General features: G+C 41.0%; 1 protein-coding gene across 8 annotated transcripts in view; it reads left to right on the top strand.

The window, feature by feature from the left end:
• The window catches only part of tcf12 (transcription factor 12), a 342,285-nt gene that overhangs the window by 55,460 nt on the left and 261,733 nt on the right, over positions 1–25,092 (top strand). The window lies entirely within an intron of this gene.

A 25,092-nucleotide genomic window follows, 5' to 3' on the forward strand; every position in this document is an offset into this window, starting at 1 on the left:
ACCTGCATATATTTGGTAATGTTAATACCATGTATAAACATATAACTATAAAATTACAACCTCAACAAGTAATAATTAAAAAATAATACAAAATAACAAGGGAAAACAACCCCGCTCCTATCGACGGAGGTAAAATAGAATAAGGTAACCACCTCCCCCCCCCCCCCCCGCCAACATTAACTGGACCCCCTGGCTTTTTATAGAAAAGTAAAAAAAAAACAAGGGGTGGGGGGAGAAAATCGTTAAGAAAGAACAAATAAATAAATCCCTCTCCCCACCCCCCAAGATGATGATCAACAGTAAGGTAAAAAAAAGAAAAGGGGCGGGTGTAAACCGGAGTGGAGGGAAGGCAAGCCAACATCCATTATCTCTTACAATTTATCTAAGAGAGTCCAAAAATTCCTGAGCCTTTTCCGGCGATCCGAAGGTATACACGGATCCTTCATGGATAAAGCGTAGCGTCGCTGGGTAGCATAAGTAGTACTGAATATTTAAGTCCCTTAAACACTACTTCGCCTCATCGAATGCCTTCCTCTTTCGGATCAGAGCTGGGGAAAAGTCCTGGAATAACATGATCTTTGATCCTTTTTCGATCATGACTTGGGAATCTTTTCCAAGATTTCTAGAGGCTTCCAGGAGTATCTGCCTCTCCTTATAGCTCTGCAGTCGGAACACGACTGGGCGGGACTGCTGGTTTGAGCCGTGCCCGCATATTGCAACCCGGTAGGCCCATTCCACCCTTACCTGGCCTGATCCAGCCTCCAGATTTAAAAGTTGTGGAAGCCACCATTTGTGGAACGCTGTAAGCTGGCCTTCCTCTTCCCGTTCGGGAAGGCCCAGCAAACGAATATATTTTCGACGACCTCAATTATCGAGGTCGCCAATGTAATTCTCCTAAAGTCCGAACTCGCCGTTCGTGAGTCCGGACCCGATCCGTGGCCGATTGCGCTGTAATTTCGGAGGTTGCGGCTTTTAGCTCCGCCCCTCCGACTCGGCGCTTGATTTCCTTCATGTCTCGGTCGTGCTTTTGCAGCGTGGCCGAGAGTGAGTCTCATCAGCTTCGGGACTCTTGAATAAAAGCGTCGATCTTCGCATCCAGTTTGGAGATGATTTCCACGAGGCTCGCCACCGTTGGGAAGTCCGCCGGGGCGGCTGCGGACGCCTCTGCTACAGCTGGAGAGGGTGGGGGAGCGGTTCCTGCTTGCTGAGAGCTGCGGGCTCCCTTCCCTTTAGTCATTTTTACTGAAGATTAGATTGTTTAAATTTAATACTAAACAATTAATTAAATTAAACAGCTATTTTAAATGATTTTGTGAGTGTGGTGGGGGTGGGTGACCCACTTTGCACAAGTCTTGGGAGGAGCACTGTTGACTCAGACTTGCTGGGTCGCCGCCATCTTGGATCCCCCCTCCCCGATTTCCTTCTTAAGTATACTCCTCCTTCCTTTTTACTCTTCTAAGGATTCACTCGATCTATCCTGTCTATACCTGACATATGCTTCCTTCTTTATCTTAACCAAACCCTCAATTTGTTTAGTCATCCAGCATTCCCTATACCTACTAGCCTTCCCTTTCACCCTGACAGGAATATACTTTCTCTGGATTCTCATTATCTCATTATCTCATTTCTGAAGGCTTCCCATTTTCCAGCCGTCCCTTTACCTGCGAACATTTCCCCCCAATCAGCTTCTGAAAGTTCTTGCCTAATACCGTCAAAATTGGCCTTTCTCCAATTTAGAACTTCAACTTTTAGATCTGGTCTATCCTTTTCCATCACTATTTTAAAATGAATAGAATTATGGTCGCTGGTCCCAAAGTGCTCGCCCACTGACACCCCAGTCACCTGCCCTGCCTTATTTCCCAAGAGTAGGTCAAGTTTTGCACCTTCTCTCGTAGGTACATCCACATACTGAATCAGAAAATTGTCTTGTACACCCTTAGGAAATTCCTCTCCATCTAAACCTTTCACACTTTGGCAGTCCCAGTTGATGTTTGGAAAGTTAAAATCCCCTACCATAACTACCCTATTATTCTTACAGAAAGCTGAGATTTCCTTACAAGTTTGTTTCTCAATTTCCCTCTGACTATTGGGGGGTCTATAATACAATCCTGATAAGGTGATCATCCCTTTTTTATTTCTCAGTTCCACCCAAATAACTTCCCTGGATGTATTTCCAGGAATATCCTCCCTCAGAACAGCTGTAATGCTATCCCTTATCAAAAATGCCACTCCCCCTCCTCTCTTGCCTCCCTTTCTATCCTTCCTGTAGTATTTGTATCCTGGAACATTAAGCTGCCAATCCTGCCCATCCCTGAGCCATGTTTCCGTAATTGCTATGATATCCCAGTCCCATGTTGCTAACCATGCCCTGAGTTCATCTGCCTTCACTGTTAGGCCCCTTGCATTGAAATAAATGCAGTTTATTAGTTCTACCTTGTCCCTGCCTGCCCTGACTGTTTAACTCACTTCTGTTCTCAGCTCGATCCTTTCCTCACTATCTCCCTGGTTCCCACCCCCACTCACCTTAGTAGTTTAAATCCTCCCAAGCCGTTCTAGCAAATTTCCCTGCCAGTATATTCGTCCACTTCCGATTTAGGTGCAATCCGTCCTTCTTGTACAGGTCACTTTTACCCCAAAAGAGATTCCACTGATCCAAAAATGTGAATCCTTCTCCCATACACCAGCTCCTCAGCCATGCATTCATCTGCTCTATCCTCCTATTCCTGTCCTTACTAGCTCATAGCACTAGGAGTAATTACTACCCTTGATATTACCCTTGAGGACCTCCTTTTTAAATTTTTGCCTAACTCTCTGTAATCTCCCTTCAGAATCTCGACCTTTTCCCTTCCTGTGTCGTTGGTTCCAATGTGGACAATGACCTCCTGCTGGCCCCTCTCCCCCGTGAAAACATTCTGCACCCTCTCTGAGACATCCTTGATCCTGGCACCAGGGAAACAACGCACCATTCTGCTTTTTCTCTGCTGGCCACGGAAACGTCTGTCTGTATCTTGGACTACCGAATCCCCTAACACAATTGATCTCTTGGAAGCCGATGTACCCCTGGTTGCATTAGAGCCAGTCTCAATACCAGAAACTTGGCTGTTTGTGCTACGTTCCCCTGAGAATCCATCATCCCCTACATTTTCCAAAACAGCATACCTGTTTGAAATGGGTATATCCACAAAAGACTCCTGCACTAGCTGCCTACCTCTCTTACCCTTCCTGGAGTTAACCCATCTATGTGACTATATCTGAGACATTTCTCCCCTTCCTATAACTGCCATCCATCACATACAGTTGCTGTTACAAATTCCTCATCGCTTCCATCTGTCTTTCCAACCGATCCACTCGATCCGATAAGATTCGCATCCAACAGCATTTATGATTTGGAGATGCCGGTGTTGGACTGGGGTGTACAAAGTTAAAAATCACACAATACCAGGTTATAGTCCAACAGGTTTAATTAGAAGCGCACTAGCTTTCGGAGCGATATTCCTTCATCTGACAAGAAGTACATATCACTGCAAAGGCCATTTTTGCTCCTTCACAATCTACAGACCCAGAAAATAACACTGTCTTATTCCTCTCCAAACACTGCCCCAGGTTAAATTAATAGCTATGGCTTATATTTTAAGTTTAATCAAGAGACTTGACTTCAAGAAAGAACCCACTGTACTCACTAATACAGCCTTTCTCTTGGACAAACTTAAAACTACAATTAACTTATCTGATTCTGTGCTGTGAATTTAGCCCAACAGTTCCTCCAAGATTAGTTGTGAATTTCACTTAATTTTCCCAGATGCACTCCGACATCCAGCGATACACGAGTTCAAACAGCAAAGGTGGTAACTGTGCAGGTTCTCTCTTGCTCGCTCTCTCTCTCGCTCTCTCTCTCTCGCACTATCCTCACCATGTGCTTACTTTGTCTGCTCTTCTCCCTTTTAAAACTGCTTTTGTTTTGACTTTTTTCCCCCAAAGTTCCAAAACAGTGCAGCAGCATATGAAACAGTCATTGCTGCTCCTGGAATTCAAGGAAATCACCTCCAACACCGAAAATACCTCAAAAGGAGCAGCTCTTGCAGTCAGAAATTTTTCCTGTCCTCCATCTTGGATTACCCAGAATCCTTGTCCGGGGATTTTTCCCATTTTAATTTGAATGTATCCAGAGTTCATACTTTGATTTAAAAGGTATTTTTGTGTTTGAAACAATATCTGCTGTCTTCGCAGCCAGTTTCCACTGTCTCCGCTGTGTTTTGTTTCAGAGCAGTAAGCTTTTTTTCACTTCTATGCAGCACTCCTAAATATCAGTCCTTGGTACATGGCAACTACACCTTGGACTGCTTTTCTGTGACACCCAATGTGTTCTGAGTGACCTGTTCTGTGATCGCAGCCCAGTCCATCACAAAATTCAACCTTCCATCTACCCCCCCCACCCCCACAAAAAAGAAATTGAAGTGCAGAGTTTAATGTTGCTACCAGATATACTTGGAATGTTGTGTTCTGTAACTATTCCATTCTGTCAGTGCTGGAAGTAGATTTCATTACAGTGCTGTATTTCACTATGCAGGGGAACTTCTCTTTCTATTAGGAAGGCTGTATGGAACATAACTCCAGTTTAGCATGAATTTCAATTCAAATTGCGATTTTGGAAATCCATCCATAACTTTTTAAGTGAGGACTGAATGAGGCTTTTTAAATTGAAAAGGCTGTTGAACATGTAGCTGTCCAGTTGCAATTGCAAACAGTATCTCAGGTTGGATTCTCATCAGATTTCTCAAGCCAGTTTCTCTAGCACTAAGTCTAGGAGTCTCTCAACCTCATTTATGACATTTGAGTTACTTTCTCAAGTCAACACAATCCTCTAAAGCATTCTAGTTAGTTCTCATGGTTCATAGGGCACTTTCTTCAGGCTCAGTGACTCGATAGCAGATCACTTATGGCAGTGATCTGCACGAATGAAATTGCAGTTTACTATCTTTTTAACATGAATGCATATAAACAAATGTACAGGTTGTCTTGTATAGCTTGGTAAAGTAGCATTAATTTTATAGTTTCTATTTGCTGGTGAGTGAAAAGATCATCAAAAGCTTCTAAATTTTATTTTGCAAGCTGTAAATGGAATTTTGAGTAAAGCAGAGGAAGGTATTAAATCTGATAATGCAAAGACGTTTTTGGAACATGATGAGCAAAGTACCTCAGTGATACAATCAAACTATTTTCTCACTGAAGAAAGTCCATTGTATGGTTCAGATAGGGTACAACAGATATTCTTGAGGCTGTATGCCTAGTACAGATAAACTACAAAGATTTAAATGTTTGTTTAGGTTAAACATCTATGGTCTGAGAGCTAAAGAAAGCTTGCTTTCTTGATTGTACAATCAGTAGAAACCACAATCAAATGACATAGACAGTATGTGAACCTTTTCCTTGTTCTTGAACAAGTGCGCCAGAATACTTAGAGTCATAGAGATGTACAGCATGGAAACAGACCCTTTGGTCCAACCTGTCCATGCCGACCAGATATCCCAACCCAATCTAGTCCCACCTGCCAGTACCCGGCCCATATCCCTCCAAACCCTTCATATTCATATACCCATCCAAAAGCCTTTTAAATCCACCACTTCCTCTAGCAGCTAATTCCATTCACGTACCATCCTCCAAACCCTTCCTATTCATAATACTTATTTTGATTTCTTACTTTGCTGATCAAGTAATTGGTTCCAACAAATGATTAGAATTATTGGTTGTGTAGCTCGGATGTCAACTCATGGTGGATGAATATACTGTAGCTATTCGTCATGCAAGTTAGCAGGAGAAACTGTTGCAGAAAAGCAGAAGTTGCAGCTGTGTAGTGGCTCGTGCCTGCCTCTGATACAATTTGTGATGTTGCTTGTATAAAATCCCTTTACCATATTCCCCTAAGATTTAACTGAGTTAGAGTGTGGATTTTATCACATGCAAATCTTGAAACTGATTTTGGATTTTACTTTAGTTTCGTTTGAATTAAGAAAGGGGTCAGACTCCAAATTAACAAATCATTCTTAAATTTTGCTGACAGGCTTTTGAAGGAGGGAGAAGAGGACTAATAGACTACACTTTGAAAAATTACTCATTAAACATTATTGCTCTCCTTTGGGATCAGTGATTTGATTATTATTATTATTGTCGCATGTACCGACATATAGTGAAAAGTACTGTTCTGCATGCTATCCAGGCAAATCTTACCAGAGTAATTGAACGGAATGCAGAGTATAGTGTTATAGCTGCAGAGAAAGATCAACTTTAATATGAGAGGTCAGTTCAGAAGTTGGTTACATCATGGAAGAAGCTGTTCTTGAATCTGTTCATGTGTATTTTAAAACCTTTGTATCCTCTGCCTGATAAGAGGGTGAAAGAGAGTATAACTGGGGTGGGAGGCCTATTTAATAATGTTGGCTGCTTGCTTGGAGCAGCAGGAAATATAGATGAAGTCAGTAGATGGGAGGCTGGTTTTTGTGATGGACTGGGCTACGTTCATAATTCTCTATAATGTTTTGCCATCTTTGGCAGAGCAGCTGCCATACCAAGTTGTGATGCATCTGGATAGGATGTTTTCTATGGTGCATCTATAAAAATCGCTAAGAGTCATAGTGGACATGCTGAATTTCCTTAACCTTCTGAGGGAGTAGAGGCATTTTTGTTTCCTGGACTGTCAAGTCGACGTGGATGGACCAGGACAGATTGGTGCTATTTACTACTAAGAACATGAAGCTGTCAGCACAGTTGATATAGATGGGTGCATGTCCTCCACACTGCTTCTTGAAGTCGATGACCACTTCCTTTATTTTGCTAGCATTGAGGGAGAGATTGTTGTCTTTACGCTATGCCACCAATCTGTTTATCTTTTCCCCTGTAAGTTGTATCGTCATTCAGATCTGACCCGCTATGATGATGTCATCAGCAAACTTTTAAATGGAGTTTGAGCCAAATTTGTTGTCTCAGTGGAGTCTATAAAGAGTAAATTAAGCGGCTGAGTATGCAGCCTTGCAGGGCACCATTGTTGAGGATTATCATGGAGGCGGTGTTGTTGCCTGTCCTTAGGATAGTGGCGCATTCTTATTTAGGTTCACTGCTGAGTTCTTGAATGTGGATCAGTCTAATGGATCCATTTGCAATATGGCCGTCAACATGAGCTGCTGATGTGGTCCTTTCCTTTCTTAGCTTTTGGAGTGTGTTAGTTGAGATTTTGCATCAGTGTATTAGGAAGGCAGTATAATCAATGCAAGCAACCACATGCTTTCATTTTCTAAATTGAAAACTTATTCAAATTTGCAAAATCCTTCTTTAGCAAAAGTAGCAAACTAAAATGGAGCATAGAAACTTTTGTTGGTAAGTAAAAAGGAAATGTTTGACCAAGACAGGGGTGTGTGTTTTGCAGGTAGCCACAAGAGTTTTTCATGGAGAGTTGAGAAATGGAAGAGAGGCTAAATGTTACTTTTTACTTGTCTTCATTGAGGAAGATACTATCAGGATTACAGATTCAAGGGACTCGGGAGAAAGGGGATTTGAGAACAATAGTATTAATAAGACATTTGTGTTGGAGAGGTTCACAGGACTGCAAGTTGACAGTTGGAGGTTTTGTTTTGAGGATGCTACGAACAGAATTTACCTCAAACTGCATGAATCCATGTAAGATTCTGTAAATCCGTTTTTTAGATTAGAATCAGTCTTACCATTGTGGCACAGACAGTCTTGCACAGGGCAGCTCACATCTTAAATTACATTATCTGGGCTGACATGACACCAATTGTTAAAGTTCACAGAGTCATAGAATCATCGAGATGTACAGCATTGAAAAAGACCCTTCGGTCCAACCCGTCCAGTTCACTTGAGAATGTGACTTGCTTCAAGTTTTTTTCGCAGTTTACATATGAAAGAACTGAAACTAACATGGTCATTCTAAAAGGCAAGAGACTTGACAAGCAATCCAGATCTTTTTCAGTATATAATTTCAGTTACATCACATTGTAAATTTTTGCTATAAATTCTCGGTGCTACAATCTTACGCTGCACAACCACCTAGTGTTTCCAAATAAACCTGTTGGACTATAACCCGGTGTTGTGATTTTTAGCTTTGTACACTCCAGCCCAATACCATCATCTCGAATCATAATAAAGGGGAGTTGATGTTGGTTGTGAAGTTGGATATTTAGCTTGAAATGAAGTCCTCCACAAAAGGTCAGTTAGTAAAATTTAAAGCACATTGGATAGGAGGAAATGTACTGGCATGGATTATGTTTTTGGCTAACAGGCAAAAGTAGAGCACGAATAAGTGGTTGTTCTTGTATTCACAGGTTGTGACTGACTAGTGGAGTACTACATGAATCAGTACTTGGGTTCCACTGTTCATTATATATGTCCAGATATAATATTTCTGTTTGTCGATAATCTAAAACTAAACAGATTTGTGTTGCAAAGGTGGAAACTCTTTTTCAGGATGATTTATACCAATTTCGTAATTGGGTGACATGGCAGATGGAATATAATCTGAAAAAAATTAAGGACAACTCATGAGGTGATGGCCTAGTGTTATTATCACTGGATTACTACTCCAGAAAACCACATAGTGCTCAGGGGACCTGGGTTCAAATCCTGCCATGGCAAATGTGGAACTTGAATTCAGCAAAAGTCTGGAATTGAGTGTAATGATGACCATGAAGCTATTGTCGATTGTCGAAAAAACCTATCTGGTTCACTAATGTCCTTGAGGGAAGGAAATCTGGTTTGGCATACATCTGATTGCAGACCCACAGCAATGTGATTGACCCTTAAATACCCTCTGGGTAATTCAGGATGGGCAATAAATGGTGGCCTAGCCAATGATGCCCTCACCTTGAAAATGGATTTTTAAGAAAAGTCATTTTGATAGGACAGACAGATGTTGGAAAAGTTTCTTCTATGGTAAGTGATTGCCTTATTTTTATTCATCGAAAATTTTGCAATCTTGCTAAAATTATACAAGGTATTATTGAGACCACACTGGAATAATGTGAAAAGGTTTGATCCCTTTCTCCAAGGAAAGATATGTTGGTATTGAAGACAATACAGAGAAGGCTTAATAGATTGATTCTGGGTATTCTTTTCATGGAGTTATTGAGATACTTAAGAATTTTTCCAGTCCTTTGTCCTACATTGCATTTTTGGCCTGACACTTTGAAGTTGCAGGGGTAAATGTGCATTTTATGATTGAGCAAAACCTTTATGCCAGCTGTAAGGGTTGCTAAGGCCTGCGCAGTATTGAATGCCCTTTCTGCCTTTGGGATGGGAGAAAATTACCATCTGTTTGCCACCTCTTCTATTGAAGGTGGTCCGAATTGGAATTCAGCCAATTTGCAGCATGAACTTGTATCTTCAAGTGTTGTGCTGCTTCAGCATGTTCTGATTCTCATTATACATGTGCTTGTACATTTCAGCAAAATGTGTGTATGACTATTGATTTGAGAAGTATTCTGTGTATAAAGTTAAGATATTTAGTGTTCTGTCCATTTGGTAACATTTTGCAAGCTATACTGAATTAGATGTACAGCATTTGACTTTGAAATGCTTCTCATCCAAAGCTGTTGGTCACAATTCAAAATTATCAGATGATTGAAACGGTTTCTTGTGAAGAGCTGCACATATTTTCAGAGGCTACACAAAATTGAGGTCTGCTCCTCAAAGGAACCATGGGGTTTACTTTTGAGAGATGGAGACACTGAACTAAATTTTGCAAATGTTAGCTTGTCAGATTTTACTTGTTTGAAATTTTTAAATTGATTGTGTACGTTGAACAGTGTATCAGGTATAAAATTGCCTCTGCTGGTAGTTTTTGGTTAACTGATTGTGATTTCAGTCCGTGCGTTTGGTTTTTTTTGTAGACCTCTCATATTGCCGAGTATTAAAACGCAAATAGTGCATGTTTGAGTATTAGCAGTAGTTACAGTTGTCTGGTTCGTGTGATGTTTTGTGATTTTCTTCAAACTGTGTTGTGAAAAACAAGTGTTTGTGCTGAAAAATGTTTGGTGTATAATGTGATCCATAAACTTAGGCTGAGGGCATTTGTGTTACCATGTGATGTTTTAAAAGCTGAAGATTAGCTGATTGTCTCAGGATTTTGCCAAAATATTAGTAGACAATGATGCAGGAGAAAACAGAACAGGTTTAAAGAAACAAATCATTATGTAAATACAGTGCCTGATGTGTGTTGGATGCAAATGAAAAAAACCAGCATAGTTTATTGATAAACACTGAAAATCCTAATTTCCTGTTGTGAAGATGACAAATTGGGTTTTCTGGTTCAGACTGGCAGAAATTAGATTACATGGCCATCCTAAATATCTGCAACAAAAGTAATGTATTTAAAATGTAAGAATAGAAATGGATAACTTGTGATTCATATCTACTTGAATTGCACATGAAATAGGCATTCTGCACGGCACAAATGTTGCAGAGAAATATCAGTGCCTGTATTCTTGTTATTGAGATTTGTATGTGTTTGTGGTAAAATTCAACTTGTAAAATATATGCAAAATGGAAGCGGCCAATTCTGTGAACTATACTGATGTTGAATTATGGCTACTTGGAAAGCTGAGTACAGCAAGTTGAATTTTGTGCATTTCTTCATTTTGAAAAACATGAAAGAAGGGACAGTAGGCTGGCTAGAAATCTGGCATTTTTTTTCAAAGCATTGGGTTTTGGTTTTGGTGGGTTTGTATCTCTGAAGATTGAAAAAGAGGGAGAACAGAATACCTTATTGTTGTGTACTGAATGTGTTGACATGAGTTTCATGTACCATGTTTACATATACTTAAGGCAGTAGTTTGTATTTCAGCTGTTGACATCAAGGGATTGAGCCAACCAACTTGCTTTCCATTTTTAAAGGACCATGATATTCATTAGCAATGTTTGATTTCATTTACCACATAATGTGATATTCTCAGTTATGAATAATAGTATTGTAGTAACTTAGACTGCCCCTTTTGACTACCATTGCCCCAGTCACTGAAGTTAAATATATAATGCAGAATTGCTTCTCAGCAATCATAGAGTAGTGTCCCTAAGTTTTGATACAGTGGAAACCATTGTATTTGTTTTGTGAAGTGGACAAGAATACCTCAAAGTAACTACTTTTTAAAAATCTTCTGATTCTTTGCTTTCAATTCCTCTCTGTTTCTTAGTGACGAGGAGGGAGGAAAAAATCGCTGACAATTTTCAATTGCTTTTGATTGCTCCTCTCTTTGGGCAGTTTGAATCAATAGGTTACTGGCCACTGGCAGGCCTACTTCCTATGTTTGTGTTACTATTGGGCAGATGAGCATCATTTTCAGAACCACTTTGGATAACTTTTTTTGTTAGGTGTCACAGAAGTGGTGATGCCATCTCTCTGAATAAAACTTTGGACATCCTGTGATTATTGATGGCACTCTTGATGTAAATCCTTAATATTTTTATTGTATTGCTGCTTGTATTGAGCCTTCAGTTTGTGACTGTCCAACAAATTAAATGAAGTATAAACAGCAAATGCTGGAAATATCCAACAGGTCAGGAAATATCTGTGGAGAGAGAAAGTTACTGATTTAAAATATGTGCCAGTTGTGAAAGAAAATATCGCTGTTTTAAACGGGTTCAAGTTAGCATGAAACTTTTAAAAAAAAATGCAAGCATGGAAGTCCACTAGGGATGGGGAAATGATCATTATTTATGTGAAAATGGTTAATAGTTTTTGTTAAATTGTTTGCCAATACTAGCAAAACATGATTTGCGGGAAACTGAGGTCTCAATATAATATTACTAAAAGTCAAACAACTATTATGATTTTAACTTTTTAAAGAAGAAATTATTGAACAGCATTGACAATATTGATTTTTGTTTCTTTCTAAACTTTTCAAATTGAGTTAAAATTAGAAGTTAGTATGGTTGGATTTGATTGTCAGTCTCTGGTGTTTTAGCTCAAAACCCAGTAATGTAACCACAATACAAATTCATCCTCTTTGTTTCAGCACCTGACAAAGTTAGATGCTCTGATCAGGAAGCCAGTGTACAAATCGCTGCACAAAAAACTTCTAGTATTTTGACTGTGACCATTGAAGATTGCTGTGAACCTGACCTAACTAAAGAAGTTATCCTTCAATGCACTTGTTTTCTAGCTGATAAATGCAGTTACCATAAGGTACTTCTGCAGTTTTACTGGTCATTGGTGAAACCACTCCTCAAGAGTTGTGTGTAGTTTTGACCACCTTTATCTGAAGAAGCATATTTTGGCTATGGATGGAATGTAGCAGAAGCTTACCAGACTGATTACTGAGGTGGCAGGATTGACATATGAAGCACAGCTGGTTCAGTTACGACTATATTCACCTGAGTTTAGAAACATGAGGAGGGATCGTATAAAAACCCAGAGAATTCTGACAGGGTGAGACATAGTAAATACAGGAAGGATGTTCCTTGGACTGGAGAGTTCAAAACCAGAGTTAGCAGTCTCAGGATACGTGGTAGATCATTTCGGACTGAGATGAAATCTTTCTTCACCAAGAACATGGTAAGCTTGTGGAATTCTCTTCCACAGAAAGCAGTTGATGCTAAAGCATTGCATGTTTTCAAGGAGGAGTTCGATATAGTTATGGCTAAAGTATTCAAAGGAGTGGTGAAAAGGTAGGAGGACAGTGCTAAGTTGGATGATCAGCCATGATCCTATTGAATGGCAGAGCAGGCTTGAAGGGCCAAATGACCTACTCTTTCTCCTATTTTCTATGATTCTAAGTAGGAGCAGAAGCTAGCCATTTGATCCATTGTATGTACTCTGCTATGATTGCCATACTAATTTAAAAACCTGTCTGTCTTGCTACTACTGGAGTCTACGACACTGACCCCTGTGACACCTCTGTAGTTACAGGATGCCATCCTGAAAGTGCTTTCTTTTTTTCCCCCAAACTTTCTGTCCTCTCTCCATGGTAATAGACTACCCCAACATCATGGACTCTTAGTTTATTAAGTAGCCTTCTGTATGGCACTATACTGAACACCTTTTAGCAATCCAAATATATTACATCAGCTGGTTCCCCATATCTATTGTTTGTTACCACCTCAAAGATTCTAATTGTCTTGACAGGTATGGTTTCCATGGTAAGATTTGACTGATTAAGTCCTGATTTGATGAGCAAAGTATAAGGAATCTAGTGTACTTTTTCATCATGGCATGAAGTGTACCCAAGAGTAACTTGCTCTGAATCTTGCCTGTTGTTAAAATCTGCTTCTGTAAAATGTACATTGCCTTTTTACAATCCCATGGGAAACTAAAAAGCTATAATCTATGAGGATGTGCCTGAGTATCCAGTGTGCTCACGTCTGGGAAAGAGATACTGTTTCCATTTTGTTCATATTTCCATTCTTTGTACTGAAAATGTTACTTTTGAGGCATGCTGTAAAATGAAATATTCAATTTTCTTGTGCAAAGGAATCTTGTCCAAATTGGGTATACCATTCAGGCAGAAACAAAGCATCCTCTACACTGCTTCAAGTCTGTTTGTTTGATTTTCAACCTCTCAGTAATCTTGTTGCATTGGTAAGGCATATTCATTTTTCCACATTCTCCTAAGCTTCTCCTATCCACTATTAAAGTGTCTTTATACAAATGCATCATTTCAATTTATGCTTTTAGTCACCTGACCAATCTCTGCATGGTGTGTATTCACTTGCGTAGCACTATGGAAATTTTTCATTTCCATAGCAAAAACAACGCAAATTGTTAAACCACCTTAGTATTTAGCAAGCACACTGGCAATTTGTACATTGGCAAATTGCTGATGAGTGCCTTGCTGTATTGGAGCTGAGTCATGACTCATAAGTCTGTTCAGATTCCATTGTTCTGGAGTGATTATCAACATAAGCTATTATGCCTTCCAAAGTTGAAATTTCAACATTTGTGAAGATTAAGGTTTTAGGTTTGTAGAGGTAAGTTGTATCTCTGTACAGTACCTACAGCTGTGATTTGATGGAGGTTAGATGTTGAATAGCTTTGTTAGGCTTAAATTTGAGAACTCCAGATTGTTACAAGTGCAAGGTACTTTGTTTAAAAAAAATTTGGAGAACAGGTTGCAGAGATGGGACCAAGTAATTAAAATTGACCTTGGCTTGAAAACAAGCAAATGGTCAAAAGTCATGTCCTTGGAGACATGGCAAACATAAGCTGTATTGAGCTATTACTCCCATGGTCATTTGGCTGATGGTATTAGTTCTCTATGATAAGTGGTGATTCGTGTCGACTGTGATTTCTCAATCAGTGTTTGGACCTAGATTCATGTGATGGTGGACTTTATTTTAATGTTACGTTGTTGCTGAGTCTTATTGAAAGCAGCGTGTTCTATAAGTATCTATAATCTGAAGATCTAGTTTGGTCCATTGACTTAATTAATTTGTATCAGTTCCCGAGTAGTGGTAATTGTAAATGTTACCCATGAGTCTATGGTTTGGCCTTTTTGTCCTGATGGCTTTTGGCAGTTGTTAAATAATTACTGTCTGGTTACAGAAAGAAGCTGAATCATAACTTTTCCTATGGTTCCTATGTTATTACTAAAATGAGTGAGACCAAGCTTCTAGAATTTATTGCTATGACATCTATCTCTCCTAAATGATAATTCCACATGGCTATCTGCTCGATATGCATTTGAACAATTTGTCATTCATCAACTGTCCATATTGTGGATTTGAAAAGTGTGGTGCTGGAAAAACACAGCAGGTCAGGCAGCATCTGAGGAGCAGGAGAATCAATGTTTCGGGCATAAGCCCTTCAGGATGCTGCCTGACCTGCTGTGCTTTTCCAGCACCACAATTTTTGACGCTGATCTCCAGCATCTGCAGTCCTCACTTTTTCTCCATTTTGTGGATTTGCTTTCTAAGTTTTTTGGTAAAGGCTGTCACTTTGAATCTGTTGCTAGTTTTGTCTCCTGACACTAAATGTTCTGAATTCAAGCTTCATTCCAGGTTTTCATCGGCAAACTACAAAAGCAGGTCAGACACTAGGTTTACTGTGGCAAGTCTGCCCTCTGTGTAAGGCATAAGAGCATGACAGAATAATTTCTACTTAGCTGGATGAATGCTTATCCATAAACATCCAAGAAGCGTGACATCATCCAGGACAAAACAACGCACTTGATTGGCCCCACATGCACAAAAATTCACTCCTTTCACCATTGACACCTAGCAGCATTGTATACATGGGAACACCCAAGTTCCCCTCTGAGCCACTCAACTTTCTGACTTCAGCTTCTTGAACACTAGTCTCTGGGATGCAGGTAGACCCAGGGGAGGGAATTTCAGTGTTTTGACCCAGTGACAGTGAAGGAACAGCAGTATATTTCCAAGTCATCCATTTAAAAGGATCCAGTTGCTTCCACAGCAATGTGCTTGGCAATGGGAAATTGAAATAGTCTGTGATCGGAACTTGCTGCTGTTGTCCAGTGTTCTGGACAAGATCAAACACCATCAAAACATACAAAGGAAATAACCAAGACCCTAACTTTTTTTATCTTAATTAAAGTCTTGTAAGGTGCTGCATAGAGGTGTGATTTGATTGCTAAAACCTCTCGACTTAAAGCCAAGCACACGTTATTCTTGCATTACACTTAAAATACAAACAAAAAAAAAATTGGCATAATTTGAACTCTTTTGAAATACTTATAAACATAATTTACTATTTAATTACTACTCATCAGTTGTTCCAGTGTGGCAGTATCCCATAACGCATCCTTGGCAAAGGTAAGTTCAGCAAAACAGATTTCCCTCGCGTGCAATCTCCTCCAGTCCAAGAGAAGGAATGCTGACAGAATGAATCTTGCAGCAAAAAGAGAACTCTACCTTTTTCCAGGAGCAAAGAGAACTGTATTTAACAGCTCAAACTCCAGATATCCCAACTTTCAACAACTGAAAACAAAAACTAACACTCTGGGTTTGTGTGAACCTGGCTCTGCTCACCTATGCTGCTTTTGTCTAAGTTTAAAAAGGCCCATAGATATTTACTTTGTTTTCCATGGAGCAGGCACCTCGTCACCAGGTTTATAACATCTCTCTTCAAGTTGGTTTTAATCCCAACTTGTGCCAATTGCAATTGAGTTTCTACATTTTTAAGTTTCTAAATGAAGAACTTGTGCAGTATAATTCTCTAGTGTGTCCTTCTCCACTGAGTTACTTAGAGAAGCCAAGAGTGATGGTGATAAAATTGCTGCTCTTAGGGCTTTAGAAAAATCTTTCTTTTCATCCTGCCAATTAGAAACTCTTGCTGTTGCTTCCTCAAAAATGTTTGGTCACAAAATTTTGTTTGCCTTGATTGATGTTCTGCTTCTGTGTACAGACAGACCGTTTTGGCCTTGTACCATGTTTCATATTTATATGATGAAAGTAATGTTGAAATAATTCAGAAATAGTGAAGTTGACTGTTGAGTAGCTGCAGTTCATGGGTGGCTTAAATTAAAGTTTAACTGTCCAAATATTTTTGGAGCATATTGGCAATGAATAAATGTAGGATTATTAGAGTCGTAGAGATGTACAACATGGAAACAGAAGCTTTGGTTCAACTTGTCCATGCCAACCAGATATCCTAAACTAATCTAGTTCCATGTGCCAGCATTTGGCCCATATCCCTCGACATCCCCATCCAGATGCCTTTTAAGTGTTGTAATTGTACTAGTCTCCTCCACTTGCTCTGGCAGCTCAATCCATACACGCACCGCCCGCTGCGTGAAAACGTTGCCCCTTGGGTCTCTTTTGAATCTTCCCCTCTCACCCTCAACCTATGCCCTTTAGTTCTGGACTCCCGACCCCAGGGAAAAGATTTTGTCTATTTATCCTATCCTCTATAAGGTCACCCCTCAAATTCTGAAGCCCCAGGGTAAAGAGCTCCAGCCTGTTCAGCCTCTCCTGCAGCTCATATCCTCTCACCCTGGCAACATCCTTGTAAATCTTTTCTGAACCCTTTCAAGTTTCACAACATATTTCCGATAGGCAAGAGACCAGAACTGCACGGAATATTCTGACAGTGGCCTAACCAATGTCCTGTACAGCCGCAACATGACCTCCCAACTCCTGTATTCAATACTCTGACCAAGAAAGCAAAGCATACCTAACGCCTTCTTCACTATCCTATCTACCTGCGACTCCACTTTCAAGGAGCTATGAACCTGCACTCCAAGGTCTCTTTGTTCAGCAACACTCCTCAGGACGTTAGCAAGACTTATACACTTAATGGTAAGATTTGCTTTCCCAAAATGCAGCAACTCGCATTTATCTGAATTAAACTCCATCTGCCACTTTTTAGCCCATTGGCCCATCTGGTCAAGATCCTGTTGTAATCTGAGGTAACCCTCTTCACTGTCCACTACGCCTCCAATTTTGGTGTCATCTGCAGACTTAGTAACTGTACCTCTTATGCTCACATCTAAATCATTGATATAAATGACAAAAAGTAGAGGACCCAGCACAGATTCTTGTGGCACTCCACTGGTCACAGGCCTCGAGTCTGAAAAACAACCCTCCACCACCTCCCTCTGTCTTCTACCTTTGAGCCAGTTCTGTATCCAAATGGCTAGTTCTCCCTGTATTCCATGAGATCTAACCTTGCTAATCAGTCTCCCATGGGGTACCTTGTCGAACGCCTTACTGAAGTCCATATAGATCACATCTACCACTCTGTCCTCATCAATTTTCTTTATGACTTCGAAAAACTCAATCAAGTTTGTGAGACATGATTTCCCACGCACAAAGCCATGTTGACTATCCTTAATCAGTCCTTGCCTTTCCAAATACATGTACATCCTGTCCCTCAGGATTCCCTCCAACAACTTGCCCACCACCACCACTTGCTCACTGGTCTATAGCTCCCTGCCTTGTCCTTGCCACCCGTCTTACATGTGACCTGTATTCTGGGTCACTGTGCTATTGCAGTATTTGTTAATACAGCACAACTGTTGATGGTATTTGAATCTCAATCATCTTATTGCATTAAATTAGCATAAAGTTTAACAAGCACTGCAGATTGGCTTCTGTAGTATAGTTCAGTGAACAGCAGCTGTGTGCTTCCAGCTGCCTGCAGTCTAACCTTACCTGTAGTAACGCACATGTAACATACATTGTCTCCAACTGTGTAAACCCAGAGGAGTACTGAGCATTTGTGAACTACACGTTAGCCATGTCAAATTTAGCATTAGATTAACCTAAGATGTGTTGCATTTTTATAATGTTCAACTGTGCACTTTTCATTGTAGATCAACTCTACTCCCAAAGTGTCTATGGCTTCAACTACTTTTCAGTTGGCAGGGTTAATGCTCCAAAATAGTATTTTTAACAATTTGCCACAGTTATTGTCAAGGTTAACACAGTCTTTGACATAAGAGAAAATGCTAATAAAGCTAACAATTTGGAATGAGTTAGAACGTAGAACATAGAACAATACAGCACAGAACAGGCCCTTCGGCCCACGATGTTGCGCCGAACATTTGTCCTAGCTTAAGCACCTATCCATGTACCTATCCATTTGCTGCTTAAAGGCCACCAATGATTCTGTCTCTGCCACTCCCACAGGCAGCGCATTCCATGCCCCCACCACTCTCTGGGTAAAGAACTTACCCCTGACATCCCCCCCATACCTTCCACCCTTCACCTTTAAATTTATGTCCCCCTGTAACACTCTGTTGTACCCGGGGAAAAAGTCTCTGACTGTCTACTCTATCTATTCCCTGATCATCTTATAAACCTCTATCAAGTCACCCCTCATCCTTCGCCGTTCCAATGAGAAAAGCACTCTCAACCTATCCTCGTATGACCTATTCTCCAATCCAGGCAACATGCTAGTAAATCTCCTCTGCACCCTCTCCAAAGCTTCCACATCTTTCCTAAAATGAGGCAACCAGAACTGCACACAGTACTCCAAATGTGGCCTTACCAAGGTCCTATGCAGCTGCAACATCACCACCTCACGACTCTTGAATTCAATTCCTCTGCTAATGAACGCTAATACACCATAGGCTTTTTTCCAAGCTCTCTCCACCTGAGTGGCAACTTTCAAAGATCTATGAACATAGACCCCAAGATCCCTCTGCTCCTCCACCTTACTAAGAACCCTACCGTTAACCCTGTATTCCGCATTCTTATTTGTCCTTCCAAAATGGACAACCTCACACTTGACAGGGTTGAACTCCATCTGCCACTCCTCAGCCCAGCTCTGCATCATATCTAAGTCCCTTTGCAGCCGACAACAGCCCTCCTCACTATCCACAACTCCACCAATCTTCGTATCGTCTGCAAATTTACTGACCCACCCTTCGACTCCCTCTTCCAAGTCATTAATAAAAATTACAAAAGCAGAGGACCCAGAACTGATCCCTGCGGAACTCCACTTGTAACTAGGCTCCATGCTGAATATTTACCATCTACCACCACTCTCTGACTTCGACCGGTTAGCCAGTTCTCTATCCAACTGGCCAAACTTCCCACTATCCCATGCCTCCTGACTTTCCGCATAAGCCTACCATGGGGAACCTTATCAAATGCCTTACTAAAATCCATGTACACTTTATCCACTGCTCTACCCTCATCCACATGCTTGGTCACCACCTCAAAGAATTCAATAAGACTTGTAAGGCAAGACCTACCCCTCACAAATCCGTGCTGGCTGTCCCTAATCAAGCAGTGTCTTTCCAGATACTCATAAATCCTATCCCTCAGTACCCTTTCTATTACTTTGCTTACCACCGAAGTAAGACGAACTGGCCTGTAATTCCCGGGGTTAACAGGGGCACAACATTCGCCACTCTCCAGTCCCCTGGCACCACCCCCATTGACAGTGAAGACGAAAAGATCATTGCCAACAGTTCTGCAATTTCCTCTCTTGCTTCCCATTTAATCCTAGGGTATATCCCGTCAGGCCCGGGGGACTTGTCTATCGTCAAGTTTTTCAAAATGCCCAACATATCTTCCTTCCTAACAAGTATCTCCTCTAGCTTACCAATCCATTTCATACTCTCCTCTTCAACAATACGGTCCCTCTCATTTGTAAATACTGAAGAAAAGTACCTCTCCTATCTCTTCCGACTTAATACACAATCTCCCACTACTGTCCTTGATTGGACCGACCCTCGTTCTCGTCATTCTCGTGTTTCTCACATACACATAAAAGGCCTTGGGGTTATCCTTGATCCTACCCACCAAAGATTTTTCATGCCCTCTCTTAGCTCTCCTAATCCCTTTCTTCAGCTCCCTCCTGGCTATCCTGTATCCCTCCAGCGCTGTCTGAACCTTGTTTCCTCAACCTTATGTAAGTCTCCTTCTTCCTCTTTACTAGACATTCAACCTCCCTCGTCAACCAAGGTTCCCTCACACGACCATCTCTTTCCTGCCTGACAGGTACATACATATCGAGGACACGTCGTATCTGTTCCTTGAAAAAGTTCCACATTTCAACAACATCCTGTGCTCCCAATTTATGCTCCTCAGATCCTGTCTTGCAGCATCGTATTTACCCTTCCTCCAATTGTAAAATCTGCCCTGTTGCTCGCACCTATCTGTCTCCATAACCAAGGTGAAAGTCAGAATTGTGATCACCATCACCAAAATGCTCACCCACTAACAAGCCGATCACTTGTCCCGGGTTGTTGCCAAGTACCAAATCCTATATGGCCTCCCCTCTGCTCGGACGATCTACATACTGAGTTAGAAAAGCTTCCTGGACACACTGCACAAACACTGCCCTGTCCAATCTACTTGATCTAAAGAACTTCCAATCAACATTTTGGAAGTTGAAATCTCCCATCACTACTACTCTGTGGCTTCTGCACCTTTCCAAAATCTGTTTCTCAATCTGTTTATCCACATCTCTGCTGCTATTGGGCCTGAAGTAAACACTCAACAAGGTGACTGCTCCTTTCCTATGTCTGACTTCAGCCCATCCTACCTCCAAGGGCAGATCTCCCTCGAACTGCCTTTCTGCAGCCGTTATACCATTTCTAATTAGCAACGCCATCTTCCCCCCCACCCCCCCAATCTTACTGAAACATCTGTAACCAGGAACCTCCAACAACCATTCCTGTCCCTCTTCTATCCACGTTTCCGTGATGGCCACAACATCGTAGTCCCAAGTACCGATCCACGCCTTAATTTCACTCAGCTTATTTCTGATACTCCTTGCGTTGAAGTATACACACTTGAGCCCATCTCTGTGTCTGCAAGTATTCCCTGTCAGTGCTACCTTCTCCACAGCCTCCCTACATTCTTGGACAGCGAGAAAAACAGCTAACCTACTTGCTGGACTACAAGTCCGGATCCCGTCCCCCTGCCAAATTAGTTTAAACCCCCCCCCCCCCGAAGAGTGCTAGCCAACCTACCTTCCAGGATATTGGTGCCCTTCTAGTTCAGGTGCAATGCATCCTGCTTGTACAGGTCCCACCTTTCCCAGAATGCAGTCCAATTGTCCAAATACCTGAAGCCCTCCCTCCTACACCATCCTTGCAGCCACATGTTCAACTGCACAATCTCCCTAGCTTTTAGCTTACAGCCTAACTCCCTGAGCTCCTGAATGACCTCCCCACCCCTCTTCCTCCCTATGTCGTTGGTGCCAATGTGCACCACGACTTCTGGCTGCACACCCTCCCCCTTGAGGATTCTGAAGACACAGTCCGAGATGTCTCGGACCCTGGCACCCGGGAGGTAACAAACCATCCGTGAGTCTTTCCCATATCCACAGAACCGCCTGTTTGTCCCTCTAACTGTACAGTCTCTTATAACTAGCACTCTCCTCCTCTCCCCCTTTCCCTTCTGGACCTCTGAGCCGGACCTCGTGCCAGCTTACCCCTGCTAGGCTGTGTCTCTCTTCTCCTCTTCCCCCCCCCCCCCCCCCCCCCCCCCAAACAGTATCCAATGCGGTATACTTATTGTTGAGGGGAACGACCACAGGGGATCCCTGCACTGCCTGCTTCCTCCCCTTCCCACCTCTAACTCTTACCCAGCTACCTGTGTTCTCTGGTGTAACTATGCCCCTGCAGCTTCTATCTATCATCCTCTCAGCCTCTCGAATAATCCTCAGTTCATCCAACTCCAGCTCCAGTTCCCTAATGCGGTCTGTGAGGAGCTGGAGCTGGCTGCACTTCCTGCAGGTGAAGTCGGCAGGAGCATCGGTGGTCACCCCTACCTCAAACATCCTGCAGGAGGAACATTCCACTGTCTGCGCTGTCATAACTCTACACTTAATGTTCTTGTTTTGGAGACTAAGTAGCTTACCTGTTCAGCCGACTGAGTCCTTATTTTTTAGGTTAGAGAAGGGAGGGTGGGAGACATGACACGTGTAGTGTCTCTGGTTCCTTCTCCACTCAAACTTCTTACCTTCCCAGAAGCCTCTGTTGATGACTTCCGGGTTTCCGCTCCTCGTTGAAAAAAAAAGACTGCGAAAAGAAAAAAAACGTTAACTTAAACTGGTCTCCACTTACTTTCCGGCTCCCCTCTCTGTGCGCCCACTGTAGCACTGAGTTGTAAAAAAAAATCTATTGTTGCTCACTGATGATGATGTGGCATGCTGTCACTGATACTAAAATTTGAGATATCCATTTGCAGGAGGTCTAACATGTACCTTTCCAATTTTGTGGGCTAGCATCCTCAAGAGGTTAAATGATGATCTCAAAGGAAGATTTAAACGTGTTTTCGGTGTTTACAAAATGTCCCACATTGTGCAATATGTAACATAACATCAATAATCAATTTGAAAAGTATCTCACACTTATGGGGCCAACTGGAGTTTTTGTTTATGGTCGTGAATTATTTGTATGCTTGTGAGGTGATTTGTTCAATGTTGGCTATCTTGTCAATTATTGGAATCTATCTTTCTTAAATGAGAAACTGATGGGAATTAACCACACTTGGAGGTTAAATTTAATCCATTTACCTTCTAAGGATAATAGAAAATCATTTACCTACAATATTCCTCGGCTTATATTTGATTTTTAAAAATGTGTTCTTTTTAAAGCAAGAATTGGTTTAATAAAAAGTAATTGGAGCTAATGGTATTTACAGATTGGAGATCTTTCTAGATTTCCCTGTTGGCAAACTGGATGACGCTGATATACAACTGTATAAAATTTTTAAATGTAGTCATCCATTGCTAGTACTTTTAATCTTTTTGAAGTATTTATATCTTAAATATCTTAGGTTCTCAGTGTATCAATGTTGTCCTTCCAGTAATTATCGTGAAAAATGTCGGTAAAAGTACCAAAGAAACTCAATTACTTAACCTTTGTGCAAGGTTGTTAGCAGCGAGAGTCTGATCCTGGAATCATAGACCTGGCAACAGTTGGTTCAGGACCAGATGATGAAGGCATGTTGTTTTAATTCTTGAAGTTTCATAGGTCTTTTTGTTTCTGTTTAGTTTACATCAATCACCACCACCTCTTCAGCCTCCTAACTTCTGGTGCAACCCTCTGTTATGACTAATTAGCCGCAAGTTGTCAGTTTGTGTATCAGTGCTTAAAAATATTACCTAGTCGTATTGCAAATACCTTAAACTTGAGCCTAGATGAGCCCAACAGTTGTGAAGCAACTCAGTTATCCTTCTATACATCGTAATGAATATGTCCATCTTCTGTACTTCACCTAAGTGAGTAACATACTACACTATTTGAAATGCTACAGACTTCTGTGGCTGTTTTTCCCAGAATATTTTCTTCTTGAGATTGGTGTGGTGCCATTCTATTTGTCCCCTAACCTTTGCGAGCACATACGTTCTCTGTACTTAGATTTGATCTTTTGCTGTCCATTGTGCTGGTGCAGACATGTCTAGGTGCTGTTGAAATGCCAAAAATACATCACAGCCTTCTGTTTGAAATGAAATGACCTACTTGAGTATTGACATGATCTTTTCTGTAGACGTGTGATGTTTTGCCTGCTCACCCAACAAAATTTAGTTTGCAAATATATTGCTTTTGGGGGGAGAATCTTGTGGTGTGTGGCATTTTGTCTTTTGGGATCTAAATTTAGTACAATGGTGCTACTAGACAGCAGAAGTATTTTTTTTCTTGATCTAGCAACCACTGGAAATGTATGGACAATTGTTGACAACAGAAGAAATTTAGGTTATCTTTGTAAGAGTTTGTGATTGAATTGCTTATTCTGAGGCTCACTCAGCTGGAATGGATGAACTAGTGAGGAATAGTCTGTTGATTTGCAAAGCAGGACTTATTGAAATCTTTGGGAAAAGAAAACATTAGCAAACATTAGAAAACATTTAGAACAACATGAAAACATTTGAAAAATTTGAGGGCACCATTTGTTTAGAAATTGTCTTGTTTTTCTGCATTAATCAAAGTGTTTTTATTTCTTTTAGAGCAGTTATAATTGCCACTTCAGTATAAGCTTGTGCTGAAGTCAATTACTGCAGAGCTTTAAATGGATGTGTTCATATAAGACATGCAGTGTTTTTGTCAGTGCACTAGTGGTGTGGTAGGTCAGAGCTCTGTTTGAATTCTGAGATCTGGCAACTTTCCCAACAGGGTAATCTCTCCTTGTGTCCCTTTTGAGTTAGACAGCATCAGAAATATTCCTTTTGGCAAATGCAACACTGTGTCTAATTTGCTATTTACGAAAATGTGTGCTACCATTTGGGGTTTCAACAATGGAAGTCACTGGTGCAGTAGAGATGTGTGGTTGAAGCACCACTAAGTGCATTTCACTTCATGGTAAATTAGAAAGTCTTGGTTTTGGCTTTTATTCAAAGTTGAAACGTGGTTAATTTCCTGGTGTTTTGCACCCTTTTGTCAAATGAATAGGTAAAGGGGGATGAGCTGGCTCTCCTCTTTTCAGTCTTGTCTGTTGCCAATTTATGCTGTTTTTAGCAAAATGTTATGTCTTTCTCCAATCAAAATGAAACTAGTTCACCAGAAACAATAAAGAATCATTACTAGGTTTTCTTGAGTGAATGAGTAATTTTACCATCTGCTCACTTGAAAGGGTAGTTTATGAAAGACAGCATATGTGCACACATTTACATACGTAAAGGTAGTGTCCAATTCCAATGGAAGATGTAAAGAAAATACAATTTTGAGTCTC

Source organism: Chiloscyllium punctatum, chromosome 48 (assembly GCF_047496795.1).
Source record: "Chiloscyllium punctatum isolate Juve2018m chromosome 48, sChiPun1.3, whole genome shotgun sequence".
In the NCBI taxonomy this organism is placed as follows: domain Eukaryota; kingdom Metazoa; phylum Chordata; class Chondrichthyes; order Orectolobiformes; family Hemiscylliidae; genus Chiloscyllium; species Chiloscyllium punctatum.